This window comes from Hibiscus syriacus, unplaced genomic scaffold, assembly GCF_006381635.1.
Source record: "Hibiscus syriacus cultivar Baekdansim isolate YM2019G1 unplaced genomic scaffold, ASM638163v2 tig00117034_pilon, whole genome shotgun sequence".
NCBI classification, from domain to species: domain Eukaryota; kingdom Viridiplantae; phylum Streptophyta; class Magnoliopsida; order Malvales; family Malvaceae; genus Hibiscus; species Hibiscus syriacus.
In genome coordinates, this window is record NW_024063533.1 from 12,438,945 (window position 1) to 12,457,494 (window position 18,550).

The following is an 18,550-nucleotide window of genomic DNA, read 5'->3' on the forward strand; positions in this document are numbered from 1 at the left end:
AATCAGTAATATGTCCAAAAATAAAATTTGTGAGAGTCAAGATCAATATAATATCCTCAACAGAACGTTGTCACGCCTTGTAAGAATCAGTAATATGTCAAAGAATAAAATTTATGGGAATCAATCTTAGTACACTATCCTCAACAGAAAGTGGTCACACCTTATTCGAATCAGTAATATATCCAAGAATGAAACTTGTGGTAATGGTTTTGTTACTGTGACAAGTTCTTTTTGGGATCCAAAATTAGTTTTCTATTTCACAATTAAAAATGCCAAAGTTCCATTTGAGCCAACATCATGACCATAATTTCGAGCACAATTGGTGTACATGAAAAAAAGATAAATAACTAGAAATAAATAAAATTGAATAAACGAAAAACAATAAAAATGGGTTGCCTCCCATTAGAGCGCTTTTACTTAACGTCATTGAGTCAATGTTCTTTGAGAATAATTTCATCAACCATAGAAGCTTGGTGGTTCTCATAGAAAGGCTTCAACATTTGACCATTCACCTTAGAACAATTTCCTGAATCACCTTAAATTTCAATTACACCACGAGAGAAAACTTAAGTCACAGTAAAAGACCTAGCCACTTCGTTCGGAGTTTTCCTGCAAAGATTTTCAGATTTGGATTAAAAAGAAAAACCTTTTTCCCAAAATAAAAAGATTTAAAAGAAATTCTTCAGTTATGGAATTCTTTTGTCTTATCCTGGTATATCTGGGCACATTCATAAGCTTTCCTTCGTATTTCTTCAAGCTCTTGAATATAGAATTTTCGAGCTTCGTCAATTGCATCCATCTCCATGTTACATTCTTTAATCATCCAGTAAGCTTTGTGCTCCAATTCAACCATAAAGTGATACGGTTTTCCGAAGACTAAGCAGTATAGGGACATGCCTATGAGACCTTTATAAGCGGTGCAATATGCCCATAAGGCATCAGTGAGTTTCAGGCTCCAATCTTTTCAATTTGGCTTTACAATCTTATCTAGAATCGACTAAATTTCTCGATTTAAAGCTTCCACCTGACCATTTTCTGAGGATGGTAAGCAGTGTCGATTCTATGTGTAGCTCTATATTTCTTAATGAGTGTTTCAGCAAATCCGGTTAATAAAAAGTATACCATGATCACTGATTATTGCTCTAGGTGTGCCAAACTTGGAAAAAACAAAATTCTTTAGAAATCAACAGTGGTTTTGATATCATTGTTACGAGTAGCTTTAGTTTCTACCAATTTAGACACATAATCAACATCAAGCACTATATAACAATTCCCAAAAGATGAAACAAAATGACCCATATAATCAATTCTCAAACATAAAAAATTTCACAGGCATGAATTTAATTAAGAGACATTTCATTTGTTGGCTTAAATTACTGATGTGTTGACACTTTTCACAAGATTTACATAAAACATGAGTGTTAAGAAAGATGTTAGGTAAGAAAATACATATTCCAAGATTTTTTATGTGCAATTCCCTTCGTATCGAAATAACCTTCATAAGAATAAGAGAGAAAAATGTATAGAATTTACATTCTGCTACAAATTGTCAAATTATGTGATTAGAACAATGTTTCCATATATATGGATCTTCCCAAATATAGAATCAAAATTCATGTTTAATTCGGCTTACCTCAAAACATGATAAATTTGAAGGTAATACTCTTGTGTCTAAGTAATTTACCATATCCGCATACCATGGGAGTACACCCTGCGTCAAAAATAAAATCTATTTAGGGAACTCATCCCTTATTGGCGCATCACCTACTATGATAGATAGTCGACTAAGGTTATCAGTAACTAAATTTTTGCAACCTTTCTTGTCTTTGATTTCAAAATTAATCTCCTGACGGAGTAAAATTTATCGCATTAAGTGTGGTTTCGACTCCTTAATTTGCAAATACTTCATTGTTCCATGATTAGAAAAAAATAATGATTTTAGTTCCCAGAAGATATGAGCGAAACTTTTCTAAAGAAAACAATAACAAATAGTTCTTTTTCTATTTTCGAATAATTTTGTTGAGCCCCAACCAAAGTTTTGTATGTATAAGAGACGATGTGTGACTCTTTTTCGATCTTTTTTCCAAGTATGGCTCCTATGCTCCCATCGCTCGCATCACACATGATCTCAAAGGGGTAGTCCAAGTTGGGCGGTTGAACTATAGGTGTCAAGACTAGATTTTCTTTAAAGATATCAAAGGATTCTTTGAATTCTGGGTCAAATTCGAAGTCTTCGTCCTTTTGTAGCAAATTGCAAAGCGGTTTCACCACCATGGAAAAATCTTTGATAAACCTTCGGTAAAAATCTGCACGACCAAGAGAAAAATGAATCTACCTCACATTTGTGGGGTATGGGAGTGAGCGAATAATTTTAGTTTTAGCTTTATCAACCGCAATCCAATCAAATAAAATGATATATTCCAAAATTAAACCTCTATCAACCATGAAATGAAATTTTTCATAATTTAACAAAATATTAAATTTTAAGCATCGCTTCAGGATTTTTGTTAAATTTGACAAATAATCACCAAAAGAATTATCGTAAACTGTGAAATCGTTTATAAACACTTTGATCCCTTTTTCAATTTAGTTGGAGAAGACACTTACCATGCACCTCTCAAAACTGGCAGGTGCATTACAAATACCAAAATGAATTAGACAATAGGCTAAAGTGTCGAATGGACAAGTAAATGTGATATTTTCTTGATCTTTTAGTGCCACATGGATTTAAAAGAAACTTGAAAAACCAATTTTGTTGGCTAAACTTTCAATCATTTTATCAAAAAACGAAAGCGGAAAATGATCTTTAACGAGTTAAAGAGTTGAACTTCCTATAATCGATACAAGCGCTCCATGTATTCCGAACACAACTGGGAACTAGTTCGCCTTCCACATTCTCAACTACTGTGATTCCAGTTTTCTTAAGGACCACATGGATTGTACTTACCCAATTATTATCAGACATCGAATATATCATGTAGGCATCGAGAAGCTTTTGAATTTCTTTTCTAACCACCTCCATCATGGCATGTTTAGGCTCTTTTGACCTTCACAAGATGACTTGGCAATTTCTTCGACTTTGATTTTATGCATACAAGTCGAAGGACTAAGTCCTTTGATATTAGCGATTGTCCAACCTATCTTTTCTTTATACTACTTTAGGACCTTTACCAAATCCTCCTCTTTCACCTTAGAAAGCTTGTTTGAGATGATAACCGACAATGTAGTTTTTTTCTCCCAAAATTGCATAATTTAATTGATCTGGTAGTTGTTTTAATCTCAGGTTCCTGCAAAATTGAAGGTAAAAGCTTAGTTTTTGAAGGACTTAGGTCTAAATTTAAATTAACATTAGAAATATTTTCTAACTCCCTTGACTCGTCAGCTTTGTCTTTCGAATCCCTGCACAAATCATCAGAAAAATTATGCTCAATATATTCATCAATAAAAGGTTTAATAATATTGACAAATCTAACATTTTCCATAGAGTTGTAATATTTAATGGCTTTATAAACATCAAACTTCACTACTTCACCTCCATAATGAGTATTCTACTTCAAACATCGATATTTGTTTGAGCCGTACTCAGAAATGGTCTTTCGAGTAGAATTTCAAAAGAAGTATTGGATCGATCACCCTTCATATCGATGATGTAGAAGTTGTTTGAAAATACTAACTCATTTACATTTACAAAGACGATTTCCAAGACTCCTTCTGGATACAACATCGATCTATCAACATTTGGATTGTTACACATGTCTCTTTCAAAGGTTTAATACTTAGTAAGTTATAAATGGAAAAAGGCATAACATTAATTAAAACTCCAAGATCACACATAGCTCTTTTAAGATCAACCTTATCGATTTTGCAAGGAATTGCAAACATACCTTGGTCCTTTTATTTAGGTGGGATTTTTTGTTTAATAACAACAAAAATATTCCCACCTAAATTTATCTTTTTGCTCATAGTGAGTTTTCTCTAGTTAGTGAGGAGATCTTTCAGAAATCTCGCATACCTTGAAACATTTTTTATTATGTTGAAGAGTGATATGTTGATTTCTACTTTTCAAAAATCGTTGAGAATCTCTCTTTTTAGCCTCCTTATCGCGTTTAATGAATCTTCCTAAAAATGGTGGAGGTACGACATAAGTCTATGAAACAGGTGGTTTAACTAGCGATTTCGATTCACCCTTTTCCATCTTGAATTTTGCGCCAACTTCTTCTTAGAATCCAAATTAAATGACAGCTCCTCTTCGTAGGGTCATGGCACATGCATTTTTTTGGGATTTGGTTCCTTTTGTGACGGAAGCTTTCCCTGGGATTCCAGACATCCCACTTGTCAACACCAATTTTTTTTAACAACATAAAAATTTGGTATGACTTTTGAAAAATGATGGGGCTGGTCACCAATAAGTTTAAGGTGAGATTAGAACACCAAAAAATATTTAGGTTTACAAAATCTAAAATTAGGTTCGGGGGGCATGATTAAATGTGAGTAAGGATTAGAACCCTCACAACGCTCGTAAAAACAACGCTTACTTGACCACAAATATTTTATCTCGACTTATTCAAACAATTAATGTATTTTAGATTAATAAGGAATTTTTAAATTCTCAAGAATAACTTCGGATTCCCTAACATCTAAGAGAATCAAAATTATGATCGAAAACCTAAAAAATGCACTAATTAATATGTGAAAAATTTAAAGGGTGAATTTATTTTCATGGGTAATCTCAAGTATTCTCCAACATCTAGAAGAATATTGAAATTTAATTCATTTGAGAAGACACCCCTATTTTCATGAACCATCATGGTTTTTAGAACCGGACCGGTCAGCGAACCGGTTATGCTACCGGTTCACTGGTTCAACCGATCGAACCGGTCAGACTGGTCGTAAGAACCGGACGACGTCATAATTATTTAAAAAATTAAATAAAAATACCGAAAACATTTAATAAAAAATCAAAAAAAATTAGGTTGAACCAGTTCACGGTCCGGTCCGGTTCGAGCGGTTCAAAGGCGGTTCGAACGGTTCCTTGCGATTCACTAGAACCGGTTGAACCGGGGTAGAATGGACCGGACAAGGCAGCGGTTCCCGATTGAACCGGCCGGTCCGGTCCGGTTTTCAAAACACTGTGAACCATACTAAAAACTCGAAATTTACTACTCTTGAAGACACCTCAAAAATTTATAGCGCCTAAGAAAATTTAGAAATATTCCTCAAAGTACGAAAAATCTCATGATTATATTGTTTTATGAAAAACATCAAAGGTATGTTCTCTCGTTAAATAATCTCGAAATCATTCAACATCTAGAAAGATATCGAAGGTTCAATTAATTTGAGAACATAACCCATTTGAAATTTTGTGACGAAAGTATTGAAAATATATGACATGTTTCTTTAATCTAAATGCGAATAATATAAACACGAAAGGGTTCACTAGTCATTCTAGATTCCAAAAATTAATAGTCTCTAAATTCAAAAATCTAATATTCTCTAATTCTAACATCAATTGCTAAATTCTCTAACTACGTCTCTAATGCCTAAAATAAAATAAATAGAGAAATATGAACTAAGGTTAGTTTAAAGGCTCTAACTCATTCAACATCTACAACAAAAAAGCTCATATTTTAATATTTGCACTTTAATAAGTTAAAAAGTATTAACAATAAAATGACTTTTATCTAAAAACATATTTAGAAAAATTCGGTTTGCCTAACCTCCGAGACAAACTGAATCCCCTTTAAATAATCTTTTTATGAAAAATAATAATTAGTAATTGATGTGAAACAAAAATGAAATCTTGAGAATTTATTTTGCCTAACATCTAAGACAAACCGAATCCCCTTTAAATAATTTTTTATGAAAAATAATAATTAGTAATTGATGTGAAACGAAAAATAAAATCAAAAGAATTTAGTTTGCCTAACATCTAAGACAAAAGAGGTTCCCCTCGGTTCACTCTTATTTCCCATTTAAAAGAACATAAATGAATTTTCTATTTTCAAAATATATTAAGAATTTTAATATAAATAATAGGTATATACACGTATAATAAAATTGAAAATTATTAAACAAATATTTAATATTTATAAATTGACACGAATAATGTATTTATTTATTTATTTTTGAAGTATAATAATAATTATGATTCTAATAAATGCGTAAACTAAAAAGAAGATTAAATATAAAACATCATTTATTATAGGATTTTAAATATACGAATATATATAGAGAAAAATTAATGCGCAACTTATCCACGAAAAAAAGGGTTCTCACATATGAGAATATCTAATTCCGTTGAATGAAAATATATACATACTATAAAAAAATTATATTCTTACATATGATAGATACATATATATGGACACTTTTAATGGGATAATGCATGCATATTGATGGGAAAACAAAAGAGAATCTTTAAGGCCATTTAATGAAAATATACTCATATTATGTAATGTTCTTATCTATGATGGATACATTTATGAGCACTTTTAACAAGAGAATATTATATTAATGGGAAAAAAAGCTGAAGTTAATGAAACAAAATTCTTAGATAACTAAATTAAAGTTTAGTAAATGCCCAAAAATAGAGATTTATTCGCTACGAATTCAAATTTAAACATTCAGAAATTGACATTAAACAAATACAAAAGACTAAAATAAAAATAAATAAAGTGCACAAATATAAAAAGGGAAAATTAAATAACAAAGCTTAACATGATGAAATCAAATGAAATAAAAGTCAGCGAATTAGAAATGAAATAAAAATAAAAATAATTAAAGAAATGGGGACAAGAATGTAAAATCATTTTAAACTTAGAGGACTAAAATGTTATTACCCCTTTTCCACTTGTATTTAACTTATTCTTGGGCTATTTTGAGTAAATTTTCCAAAACCCTAGAAAGGCTTTCCTTAATTTTATTTTCTCTCAATTCTTTCTTCTCTACTCAAACGATGTCTTATCCCAAAAACTAGACGACCGTATATCATCCAAGACCACCACAAGACCACCACCAGCGATGGTCAAAGGACCTAATCTTTGACTAGAACTCACCTAATTCCTTCATCTTTTCCTTATACCCCAAGATTGGAAATGAAAAACCCCAAAAAAATTCTAAACACTTTTAAACCCAAGAGCCCCTCAACTTCGTATGAACCCAACGACAATGTTCCCTGTCCTCCGTGATGAACACCCCTAATGACCATGAGAAAGGATCAAAGAGGCTTCGAACAGGCTCATGCGACTCAAGGTAAACAAGAAAATCGAGCCCTCTCCAAACCATTTTGTGTTTCGAATGCTAGGAAAAATGGTAAAGAAACAACTTTTAAGAAAACCTTGTTGTATTGCTTTGAATATCTTCCCAAAAGTATCCCCTTTTACATCATTTTGGAGAATTTTATAAACACTCTTGGATTAAAAAAGAAGAAACATAAAAACTTATTTTTTATTTGCTTTTTCTGAAATTTATCTTTTTGCTTGTACATGGTAGATGGACGAGGCGTGGGAGAGAGGGGGCGGACCGGTCATGCATGGATGACATTAAATGTCCTGGATTCTTAGAAATCTATCTCGCCTTGACAACTTTGGCTTGACAATCACGCGACTGGAATGTGAGCTTTGGTGTCGGGGGTGGCGGTGGCGGCACAAGTTGATGGCTTGGGTGGATGATACACTAGGGTTTTGAGAGCCCTGGTTGTGGTGAATCTGGGACCGTTAGATCATCGCTAGATGTGATGGGGAACAGTGAGGTGGCAGCTAGCAACCCTTTCTAGGGTTTCTTCCAAAACCATTTAGGTTACGGGCTTGTTTGTGTTTGGGTTACTGAATTTGAATTTGTAATATTTGTTTGGCTTATTTGTAATATGTACATATTAATAATTTTTTTATTTATAATAGTAGTAGTAGTAATAAAAAATAATAATAACAACAACAATAACAATGATAAGGTGGAAAATGGTGGTTAAAGTTACCCCTTTTTGCTCGTTACCTTGAAACAAGAATAGGGAAATTCACAGGAATAGGGAAAAGACGTAAATGACCCATTTTATCCGATTAGACTTCCAACATATCTCGAGCTCCAAGTTCTTCTCATTATGAACTCTTCACTCTTCTGTAGAGGTAAATGTTGAAGTTGAACAAGTTCTCATATATGAACTTTTTATCCATGTGAAAATGTTGATTCTCCTTATTCTTTTTATGTGATGCAGACGAGAAAAATGGTGTAGTTGATCCAACTTTTTTTGAGATGGAAATAGACGAAATGAAAATGTTAACCCGCCTCTTTCTGTGATAGAATCGAACAAAATGTCGATGTTTATCTATCTCATTCTATGATAGAATTGAGTAAAATGTTGATGTTGATCTACCTCTTTCTGTGATAAAATCGAGCAAAATAAGGTTATGTTGAAACATCTCCTTTTGTGGTGTAATCGAGCGGAATAACAATTTTGATCCACCACCTTCTGTGATAGAACTAAAAAAAATGTCGATGCTCGTCTATCTAGTTTTGTGATAGAATTGAGCAAAATAACGATGTTGTTCCACCTCTTTCTGCGATGAAAATCACTAAAAAATGATGTTGATCCATCTCCTAATGTGATGGAATAAGATATGTAAAATGTTATCATACATCAGTGAAATTTTTGTTTAAAGTACCGAAGGTCTTGGATTCTCTGTTGAAATCCATTTCTTTCAAGAATAAATATGTGAATTGATTCTTTGTTGAAATCTTCTTCTTCAACATGGAATTGTAAATTGAAATCTTTGCTAATTTTCTTGAATTTCAATCGACAAATATTTTTTCTTCTTTTAATGAAGTGATTAAATATCATATTCTTCCTTTGAGATTATGATTCTTCTGTAGTTTGAGCTCTCCCATCTATGAAAAACTCACTCTGAGTATGATTTTCTCCAAACTTGAGGTTTTGAAATGTCTTTCTTCTCAAGTTCTTTTTATCACTAATCTTCCTTTTATTAAAGACATAAAGGAAATATGCATTTACGTGGAAAAGATTAATGCAATTAAATATACCTATGCAGTTCAATGCATGATGTTCTCATGAATGCAAAAGTGCTAATTATCACTCTTCTTTTTTCCTTAATGTAGAATCTTCAATCTTTCACTGTTGAACATTCCTTTTTAGAATTTGCCATAGTACGAAAATAGTAGAATGTCAATTCAAGCTTATATTTTTTGAAGAACGATATGATTATTTTATGCAATCATGTCTTTTCTGTATTATATTTATGTATCTTTATCATCAAAAGAAGTGTATTTTCTCTTGATGAACACTTACTTTGGTTACCACCACAGTCTGATATATGGTCTTGATGCTTTCTCTATCTCTAAACTCATCTTCTCTATCAAAATTGTATCTTCAAGACTCTACTGTCAATTAATGCATGAATGATTTTCTTTTTAAGATAAGCTCGTCTTGTCTTCATATTTTTCCCTTAACAATCCAAGCCAAAATTTTCATTCTTATTGCAATAGATCTTATTGTTTTCCATGTTTACTTGATTCGAATGTTGTTGCCTCAGCATGATCCAGGCCTTCGATAATGTCCCAATGTGAGTATTATTTTCATGTCTCATCGAATGCTAAAATTTTTAACTTTGAATGACCTTATTCTCTTTCCATTTATCAGAAAATCTCATGGTCTAAACCTGGGTCAACAGAAGTTTCATCAGATGTCTTCCTTTCCTATTCTCTGACTTGATTGTGGAACTAGAAGGGTTTCTGCATCACTCATTCTTCTTGCTCTAGTCTTTACTTCTTGCTCTACTTACTTTTAGGCATTTGAGGTAAAATTAGTTTCGTCAACTTCAAGGACCTCTTCTATTCTTGAGATATTATCATGTTTGTTTGCCCATGATGATAACATCTTGAAAATTTTACTTTTGAGCAAATTGAATCGTTATCTTTACGTAGATCTTTCTATGATTTTGGCTTATAGAAATCTTTATTTGTTATACACTCTTCAATAGTTAACATAAGTGTTAAGGTTATGACCTACTTTGGATTCCATGCACTAAAAAGATTAGTTCAAAGTAATTACAAGAATTTTTTATTTTCTTTTGAACTATGTTAACCTACTTATAAGATGCTTAAAAGTAAACAAAATTGAGGCTTGAAGTGAGAAAATAAAAATTCATTGATGAAGATTTTAGAACTTTTACGAAGTTATGGTAATCATAGAGAGAAAAGAAATCATGAATTAAAATTAAATACCTTAAGCATTACTAGCCTAATATCAGATAACCAAAGAATAAAGGTAAGCTTTTGTCTAAAAGACTTCAAATGTTGCCAGAATGTATATAGATGTGAAGCTCCTCCCAAAGTATCAGACTCTTAAGAGGGTTTTACTTGCCAGACGCCTAATATCAAAATGTATTTGAGCCACCCTTTCAGGTTTTCAACTAAAATCATTCATTTAGTTTCAAGATGTTCTTTGTGTATCTTCATCTTAAAGCCCCATTTTTATTTATTCTTCTTGATTTAGTCTGAGGTTATTGGATTCCTCAGCTCGCTTTCATCCATTTTTTGCTAATATCAATGCTTCTTAAGAAAATGTCTTTTTGATGACATATGTCCATTCCCAATTAGGCATCCATTTCCCATATAAATCTCTAGGAACTGGCAAGATATTTTTAAGCACTAGATCACCTTATCAAAATTTCCTTGTATGAAATTTCTTGTCATGAGCTCACATCATTCGCTTATGATACATCTGTCCATGGTATATAACTTTTAATCCTTTTTCTTCAATGAGATTCAACTAATCATATCGAGACTGAACCCACTTATCTTCTTCCAACTCTAATTCTTTCAAGATTTGAAGTGATGGAATCTCGACTTCAATAGGTAGTACTACCTCGATTTCGTAGACCAGAGAGAATGGTGTTGCCCATGTTTAAGTATGCACTATAGTTTGATATGTGTACAACGCAAAAGTAAATCTCTCATGCCAATCTATACAAGTATCAATGGTTTTTAGATAATCTTTTTAATATTATTGTTTGTAGTTTCTACTGCTCGATTCATCATTGGGCGATAAGTTATCGAATTATGATGTTTTATTTTAAATTTTGCACATAGTTCTATCATCATTTCATTGTTCAGATTAGTGGCATTATATGAGATGATTTTTTATGGAAAACCATATTGTAAAATTATCTCGTTCTTTATTAACTTACAGACTATAGATCTGGTGATACTGGCATAGGAAACAGCTTCTACCCATTTGGTGAAGTAATAATTGCCATGAAAATAGAGCAATGTCCATTTGAAGCTTTTGGTGTAATCGCTCCAATGACATCCATGCCCATATGGAAATGAACATGGTGCAGTCGTTACATGCAAGGGTAATGGAGGTGAATGGATTTTATTTGCGTATATCTAACATTTTTAACACTTTTTTGCATAGCCAATGCAGTACGTCTGCATAGTGGACCAATAGTACCCATATCTCATAACTTTTCTAGCCATTAGCATGTGTCCTACATACTCTATCATGTACCTTTTCAAGTATATTTCTTGCTTCACGAGCATTAACACATCTTAGTAGTACTTGATCTCTTCCCCTTTCGTACATGATTTCCCTATCTAGGACATACCCGATAGCCATCATTCTAATCTTTCTTTTATCAATCTCATATGTGTGTTGCGGGAAGGTTTGGTGTTCGATATACTACAGAATGTCATGGAACCATGGATAACCAATTGCTTCTTCTTCTATGCTACAATAATATTTCGGGGCTTCATGTACTTGCATTTTAATTTGCATCATATCCATATTTTTGTTAGCTCAGAACATCACAGCCAGTATGGCTAGAGCATATGCCATCCAATTATCATCTCGAGGGAGATAAAATAAAGTGATTCTTCAAATTCTTTTACTAATTGAGGATCAACTTACAATATTCAACTATGTTTGGAAATTTTGTCTCTCATTCTCCTCGAAGTTGATAAACCACTAACGAGGAATCTTTGAACACTTTAAAAGCTTTAATATTTCTTTCTATGGCCGCTTTTAGCCATATAGCACAAACTTCATTTTTTCCATATTATTAGTGCAAAAGAACTCTAATCTACTTGTTAAACGATGGTAAATATTCTCTGGATAGATTAGAGTAGCTCCCACTTTTTTCAACCAAAAAGGATCTCAAGAGAATAACATCTCCCACTCCTTCTGAAGTGATCAACTTCACCCACTTCTTTGATCCAAGATTTTTCCTCATCAATCTTTCTTTAGCTTTCCTGTAAAATTTGATCATTATAGTGTCAAAATATTAGTAGTATAACTCCAAGGGACCTTATGAGTATCCTTAAATTAAAATAGTGATGGACCAAAAAATCAAAATTTTAGGAGTCACTAGTGTTAGACTCCTCACCTTTTGCTTTGTTGTGATTACCAAGGGCTTAGTTAATCCGTATACTACCTTGGAAATCTCTTAGGTGCAAACAACAACTCCCTTTCTCCCTTCATTGTTCTTGAAAAACACTATCTTTTTTTTCATCATAGATTGAATTAAATTTCTCAGCTCACAATAAACTTGAATTTTGTGACCTTCTTCTTGATGGAACTCACAGTAGGTCCGACACCCATCATATTTTAGCTCTAAATCTCATTTGATTAAACCTGCCTCGGGTAGCTATTTGAATACCTAACATAGAGGATATTTAATATTAGAGGCGTTCATCTTCACTCTCTTATTGTCTTCATGGATCACATTCACACCATGACCTCCATGTTTGGGTAATGGGTTTATTGCTATGTCAGGCGAGTTAAACTTCAAATTCCTAATATTGATCAAGTTTTGCACAACTTTCTTGAAGGCAAAAAAGTTCTCAATGGAATGCCCCGTAATCCCCACATGATACTCACATTTTTTACTTGAGTCATACCACTGTGGATATGGAGATTAAAAAAGAGTAAGATGGTATGGTCAGACCACATCTCTCTTTAGTAGTTCTTTATATAGCTCTCCATACGACACTGCAGAGGTGTGAAGGACATCATTTCAATCTTTCTCCTTTGCCCTCTAGATTCATTTCTACTTGGGTTTGTATCGGTCTTCTCAACCCTCGGTTGGGTGATTGTGACACTCTTCGAGGAATTCTTACTGTAAGTGCTTGTGTTGTTCACCTCGTTATCCTTCTTCTTATACATGGGCTTCTTTGGATTAGAGCCTTTGTCTCCCTCAATTTTTCCACTCTAATGGTGTTCTAAATAAGCTCCTCAGAGATAACAAGGTTGGCAAAGTTTTTGGTGGCATTTCCTAGTAGATGCCCTAAGTGCGGGGCCCTTAAAGTGGTTACAAAGATCAAAGTGGCCTCTTTCTCAAGTAACAGAGGTTGGATCTGTATTGCCATATCATGCCACCTTTGAGCGTACTATCGGAAGGTTTCATTATTCTTGTTCTCCATATGCTCAAGAGTTCATCTATCAGGGACCATGTTTGTGACATATCAATATTGCTCCAAGAATTCCTTGGCCAGATCCTTCCATGACCTGATATGAGCTCTGATCAACTGATTGTACCATTTAAAAACGGATCTCGTCAAGCTATCATGGAAACAATGAATCAATAGCTTTTCGTTCTACATGTGGCTGACCATCATTCGATAGAACATGATGATGTAAGATGAAGGGCTTGTGTTCCCATTCTAATTTCCAAAGTTAGAAACTTTGAAATTTAGAGGGATGACTAGGTCGGGGACTAGGCTTTGTTCCATAGAATCAAACCGGTATAATGGCGCAATCACTTCTATTGACTTAACCATTTCATATAGATTCTTGAGTTTTTGGGTGAGTTCATCACTAGCCTTTTCATTCTCAACTAATTCATTTAGGTTCGGAGTTATGAGTTTACTATAAAACTCTCATGACCTTACTCTTGACATATGTGGATAGTTGTTTGAGAATGAAGATCTCATGTGATGTTGTTGATTTTCATTAGTGAAGTAGCATGAGGTTCAGTTTCCTGAGGTGCCAGATAATGACCAGGGATGTGAATGGGTGTGAAACCCGGAGGATGTGTGGGTTCTGGCGTGAAACCTAGAGGATTTATAGGTTCTTCGCTAGATAATGTGGGATTTTAGTAGGAGCTTTCTCAACAGTCACTTGTTTCTTGAATATATCTTATTCAACTTATCGAGTTACAAATTTGCAATATCATCCTTGATCTTAGCAAACCTACCCCCTCATCTCTTCATACATTTCCTTTTGTTCTTGCTAGATACAGGCTAACTTTTCCTGCATCTTCTTAGTTGAGTTTGGGATATCATAGGGATACGGGGTCTCTTTGTCACTAGTGAGGGCTAGGATAACTGCGATCGAATGTCTATCAAGTTATTTGATGTTTTATTTAATGAATGTTATAATGCATGTATGAAATGTATGAAAAAGAGATTGAACTTCTGACATGAAAAGTAGAACTTCATTGATCATAAAACTCGAGTGACATCATATTTTTTCTATTACAAGCCCATACTTGAATAATACAAAAGATACTAGAACAAATCATTCCTTGGATGTTCCTACAGACTCTATCATTCTCTTTTTGTATCTGTAGAAGGCTCTAACTTTCTTGTACTGCTGATGTAAGGTACTCATACCTTAATTGTGGATATATGAAGGAAGCAAAACAACCTGTAATAAGTGAATCGCTCAAATAGAGTGTCTTGGTAGTTGATGTAAGGGTGAAATGGTAGGCTTTTATATTGATTCAGAGTTGCGGAAGATAGTTAAAGTATTTGGCTATGGTGTAAGTTTATGAAAGAAAGAATGGTGAAGATAGTACCTTAGAAAGACCAAGGAAGAACCAGTGCTATAATGAGCAAAGACCCAACCTTACAAATCTCTCTAAGGGATGATAGAAAAGGACTTGGACTCTCTATCTATAATAGAGATAGGAACCATAAGTATCAATGGAAGGGGTTGACGCCAAAACTATAAATATACTTGATAAGTCGATAAAAGTCACCAAGGACTTGAGAAAAAGAGAGAATCCTCACTTTCGTAAATTATATGAATGGTGTATTTACAAATAAATGACTTAGCCTATTTATAGGATTTGAAGAGGCATGGTCGAATGGTTACAAGAGGTTTCGGCCAGCCTTGTATCCCTTTGAAAAAGTCTTAATTTAATTAATTACATGCATGAATAAGAGGCGTGATGGTTCGGCTGGATGGGAGAGATATATCCCTTGGCTGAATGATGCTTGAACCTCTTCAAGTTGGCGCCAAAGTGAAGTAACATGTGCTTTGGCCGAATGGTGAGGTTATTTGGATGCTTGGCGCGCCTAGTGAGTCCAAATGCGAGGCACATGGTTTCTAGTCATATGGCATGCACATGGAGGTTATAGGAAGCCTTGTGGTGCAGCCTTGTGCATAGCATGAAGGTTGGTCATGTGCTTTATCTTGAGCGTGTATGGGTTATCCTCCATACTTGGTTGAGTGTGTAGCTAGTTAGTAAGCAAGGGTTGGTTGTGAATGAGCTTCCTAGCCGAGACCTCCATGGCTCCTTGGCACATCCCCTAGCTACCTTCAGCTGCTCATTTGGTCATTTTCAGCAACCTAGCTTCATTTAGTCCTCCGAGCTGAGTTTAGCTAGCCTTTCGCTCCTTCAGCTTAATTGAGTTTTCGATTGTCTTTCCTGAGCTGCCATAGAGGTTGTGAGATTATTGTGAGCTACCATAGAGTGCCAAATACTCCCTCAAGCTTCCCTAATGTGTGTCGTTCTTCCATGTACCTATATGTGCAAAGAAAACAAGGTAAATAAAAGGAAATGAGCTGGAATGAATGAAACACCTTGATGTCATGCATGTTTGTAGACTTATGAGCTATGAATGCATGTCATGATCTAATAACTATATGATATAATATATATAAGCTAATGCATATGACTTAGGAGTTGAATCGAATGGAAATGAGTTAGGAAATAAATGAATGAACATGGTGCCAATTCATGAATGAATTGAAACTTATCTAAATAAATGCAAAACAAATATAAATCAATAATATGCTTGAAATAACATAATGAAACAAGTAATATAAATATATAGATATGTTAATTTACATCTCAGCTATTAAAACGTTATATAACTTAGCATTGGGTGGTGTTAACTTGTCAAATGAATTGAAAGCTTCAAGACACTTAATTAAGAGTACTACCCTGAATTGCTTGGCTCTGGATCGAGTAATGGGACCTTGAGTCATCACTTCTGGATCTAGTGTAGGCGTGACCACATCATCCTCCATTCTTTTAGGCGATTTTCCCCAAATCGTTTCCATCTTCAAATGGTGACAAATCAGATACATTGAATGAAATACTTACACCACGAAACTCACTAGGTACTTCTAGTTTGTATGCATTGTCGTTTATCTTTTCAACGATTTGGAATGGATCGTCTCCTCGGGGTAGAAATTTGGAATGTTAGAGTATGCCCAAAGACCAATCATATGATGATTGAAATAATACATTAATTTATCTATTTTATTGAATAAAGGCATTACCGCTATTATTTTAAGTTATATATATGTGCTTAACATAAACTGGAAGATAATAAAGTCCATATAATAAGATAATTGTTATTATTAAAAGATCCCTAGTCAAGTATTATTTTGGGCATGGACATTAATAATACGCTTAAGACTAACATGCTATTGATTGATGACAATAAGTTTTCATTGACATAGAGATGCCAGAATTGATACATGATTATATTGTTAGAGAATAATGTATTGGATTGACCCACCATGAGCATATGTCTTGGATTATTATGTGACAGTCATAACATTGCTCATGGTGATGAATATATGTATGATCCTCATACTTGAGATCAATAATATCCCAAAATATATTATTGTATGTTTTGACGCAGTTAAACAAGCTCTGTAACTGGTTGCTCTATAAAGACTGTTATTGAACATATCTCAATAAATGTAGTGGGTGTGTGTGATTAAGATATGATTTGTCCTTCCTACACAATAGGAAACATATCACAGACCACTTGATTGAGTCATACTAGAAATGCATGGTCATGCTCGAATAAGTTGATATGAGACACAAATTATTCATTAATTAAAGTCTACTCTAGATATCAAGAAACAATAGATGGGTTATACAAGTGTGACTATTCCTAGACTTGTGTCTATTCTAGATATAAAGGAAAAAAATGATGTAATACATAAAAGAGTTAATCACGAAAATGATATGTCGAATCATAATTTCTTGTAACTTAGGTGACAATGATATATTGCTAGATGTCACTCATTGTATGTAATATTAGAATTGTTCTAATAATTACTACTAACATTACAAGATCCTACAAGGTCACACCCAAGGATTGAAATGAGCAAAGATGTACAATTTGTTGTATGTTACTAAAATATATCTAGAGTTAATATATATATATTTGATATACATATGATTTTAATTATCTCGAATATAGTTAGTAAACATTAAAAGAATGCAATTTTGATTACAACTCTTTTAATTGATATTTATTTTGGAATAATTAAATAAGATTTTAAATAAACATTAAAAATTTTAATTCAGATTATAAGTCTTTAATGTATATTTAATTTGAATTCATTAAATAAGTGGTTTTTTAATTCGAAATAACTTAAAATCCTAATATGTTAGGGTAACTGATATATTTAAATGAGGTAAGGTCTAGAAGCCGTTCACTTCAGCTATTTTTCTCAAAACTGATTTTGGGAAAAGAAAATTTTACTCTCAATCAGGTGAACTAAGTAGAGGCCAAGACGTGTTTTCGTGGAGGGTTTACAATTCAAACCATTTGTGATCACCACTAGTCGCTGCTGTCATTACTGTTTTTCAAGGATCCCATTGTAAGTATTCACATATTTTCTTTCCGATTTTGGTTTTACGTACTCGGATCGCTGGTGAGACCGTCGAGTTTTTGTTTCCGCTATGGCTTGGGGTGCACTGACGAAACTAACATGTAATTCCACTGATTTGGGAATCGTTCTTTCCTAAAATGTACCCAAACCTAATCACGCACTTCAAAGGTTACTTTCCTCCTTCCTTTGTTTACTTGCTGCTCATATTGTCTAGTCCTTCTTTCAATGTTTTCATTGACTTGTTGATGGAGCCTTTCCACGAATTCTGCCTTTTCATTTCCATCTTTGTTCACTAATTGATCACAAGGAAAAGGAAGTAAGTATAAAGGAGTTAAATGGTTAAAGTCGTACACTGCCTTAAATGGGGAATACTTTGTTCCTGAATGAATGGTTCGGTTATATGCAAATTCTATATGTGGCAAACATTCTTCCCAAGTCTTGATGTTCTTCTTGATGATGGATCTGAGTAGTGTTGACAAAACACTATTTACTACTACCTTAGTTTTCCCATCTGTTTGTGGATCGCATGTAGTAGAAAATAGTAGTTTTATGATAATTTTACTCCACAAAGTTCTCCAGAAATGGATTAAGAATTTGACATCCCTGTCTGAGATAATGTTTCGAGAAAGTCCATGTAACCTTACCACTTCTCTAAAGAATAAATTTGTAACATGG